This window comes from Vigna angularis, chromosome 8 (assembly GCF_016808095.1).
Source record: "Vigna angularis cultivar LongXiaoDou No.4 chromosome 8, ASM1680809v1, whole genome shotgun sequence".
NCBI lineage: Eukaryota > Viridiplantae > Streptophyta > Magnoliopsida > Fabales > Fabaceae > Vigna > Vigna angularis.
The window spans coordinates 21533346-21536318 of record NC_068977.1 but is presented as its reverse complement, the minus strand read 5'-3'; positions in this window follow the sequence as shown (position 1 = coordinate 21536318).

Genomic DNA, 2973 nt, shown 5'->3' with positions numbered 1-2973 from the left:
GGCCTCATTTCTACCACCACTTTGCACTTAGCTGGGTTCAAATGCATTCCATACTTATGCACTTGGCCGAATACCTCAGCCAAATCTCGAACATGTTCCTCTATCGACCTACTCCACACAACCATATCATCTACGTAAACCTCCATGTACTTCCCAACCTTATCCATCAAACGCTAGTAAGTTCCTTCGCATTTTTCAAATCGAACGGCTCAGTAATAAAGGTCGTTTTGTCACTATTCTAGGGATACATGGGGATTTGATTATACCTAGAATAAGCATCAAGAAAGCTAAGAACCTGGTACCCTGAGGTTCCGTCCACCAAAGCATCAATATTGGGGAGAGGATAGGCATCTTTAGGGCAAACTTTGCTTAAATCTGTGAAGTCTTTATGCATTCTTCACTGTCCGTTCGACTTCTTCATCATCACAACATTAGCCAACCAGGTAGTATACCTGACCTCATGAACAAAATTTTCCTTCAAAATTTTCTTCACCTCAACGTCTCTTGCTTGTCTCTTCTCTTCCCCCAACTCCTTTTCTTCTGTGCTACCGGGCCAATATCTTTGAACAAGGTTGACTTCTGTGACATAATCTTGGGATGTATTCCCAACATGTCAGCAATTGTCCATGCAAAGAGATCACTATTACGTTTAAGCTCTCTGCCTATCATTCTTGCTTGTTCCTCTGCAAGGCCACTTCCAATGGAGGTGGTTTGATCATCCAACCATCCCAAACCAAACGGTCTCGTTTCTCCCAAAGGTTCAATTTGGTCATCTGTGTTATTTCTTGTATCTAAATTTGCCATAGCTACCTTTGACCTTCTAATCCTTTGACGAGAAGTTAAGGGCTCAACCTTCAACCCTGCCACATAACATTACCGGGCCACCTTCTGGTATGCCTAAACAGTATAGATAATTTCTCTATCTGATGGTAATTTAAGAGTTAGGTGGGGCGTTGAAATTATATCCCCTAAGGCATTTAAGTAGGCTTTGTTTATCACAACATTGTATGAAGTGTTTCCCTCTACCAACAAAAATGTGGTTCTCAACTTTTTTGCCACATGCTCGATTCCAGCGCATGTTCTTAAATCCACGTACTGATAATGGTTGAAAATACTGTTATTTGTGATGTAATTTTGATACTAAATGCACCCTTTTCTGCTTAGAAACTTGCTTGGAATCATGTTTTTTTGTTAAGTTGTGTGAATAAGAGAGTTGAGGTTGAATTTAATGATTTTATGACTAATTCTCCTTGTTTTGATAGAAAATGAGATAATATAGAAAGCAGGGATGAAGTGCCATGCAGGTGAAGCTCAGAAAGGCTTGGAAAAGCACCAGAAGGGATGAGTCTCGATGCTTGGGCGCCCTTTTTGGAGGCTTGAGCGTAGGAAACCACCGCTCACCGCCTGGGCACCCTAAGTGGGGCGCTTGAGCGCTACTGACACGAGCCTGGGCTTTGTTTTTGTTTTGTCTTCGCTTTATTTAAAGAACCCAGGCATTCTAGGTTTTGCATCTCTGGCTAGAGCAGCACAACACCACACTCTTCCACTCTCTAAGGCAGAATTGGATGCGGGAGCTTCCATCCACTACTTTTAGGGTTTTGCTATCTCATGCTTTTCCATTATTCATCTAGCTTCATCATGTCTATGGTGAACTAAACTCTATTTGTTGTTGGGGGATGATGTAACCTTGTGAACTCTCATGTATTTGAATTGATTCTTAATACCATATGTTTTTTCATTAATTGTTAGAGTAATTCATCTGTGCTTATTACATGCTTTGAGGTTCCTTACAATTCAGGTTCTTATTGAATTCTCCCAAGAGTAATATTTCTCAAGGATGAGGGTATGAGTTTTGGTCGTCTTAAAGCTCTTGATCTTCACATTTAATTACTAGGAATGCTAGGAATTGCATGAACTGGTGATTAAGGACAAGCTTCTTCGTCGAGGGATCGGGTTTAAGTGATTTAGTGAGTGACGTTGACATTAATGCATAAAGAAGAATTCTTACATACATGAGAGGGAACTTGGTCAAATCTAACCCCAACAACATATTCATATCATAATAAACAACATCCTTTCACTGTGTTATTCTGCTATTGATCAAACTGCATTCATATTTAATTTTTTGTCTCTGCAATTGAAACCAATGATCTCGTTTTCTTTAAGTCTTAATTAATCGAGTTATCACACGACTGTGTAGTGTCGAGAGTCCTCTGGAATACGATACTTGATCTTACCATTGTATATTACTTGTGTGATTCGGTACACTTGTCGATCATCCAACAAGTTTTTGGCGCAGTTGTCGGGGACTCACAATTTAAACTATTTTATTTGTGTGATTCTTGATTAACTTTGACTTTGTTTTTGTTTTTAATTTTAATTTTAATTTTTTGTCTAATTTTTAATTTGTGTCTAGCGTCATTTATTTTTGTTTTTGTGCTAACAAAGTTTTATAGTGTTTTGTGTCTAGTTTATGTAGGATACAATCAGGACTAGGAGCAACAAAAGTTTTGAACCTCTCCTTGAAGGACTTGAGACTAGAAGGCCGAGAAGAAGTAGATTATCTAGAGAACCTTCCCTAGAGAGAATTTCACAGACCTTACAATCTGATCAGGAAAACATGGACAACAATGGTGGTAGACGTACTTTGGCTGATTATGCAAAAGTTGTTGGCCCTCACCATTTTAACAGCATTGCAAGGCCGAGGGTCAATGCCGCAAGTATGGAGATGAAGCCTCCGTTGATCCATCTAGTGAAGAGCAACCAATTCAATTGACTCTCAAATGAAAGTCCATATGAGCATCTGACAACCTTTAATGAGATCTGTAATACTGTGAAGCTGAATGGAGTTCCAGATGATGCTATTAGACTAAGCTTGTTTCCTTTCTCATTGGGAGGCAATGTTAAACTGTGGTTGAACTCTTTTCCTGAAAATAGCTTGATTGAGTGGGAAGATGTGGTTGCAAAATTCTT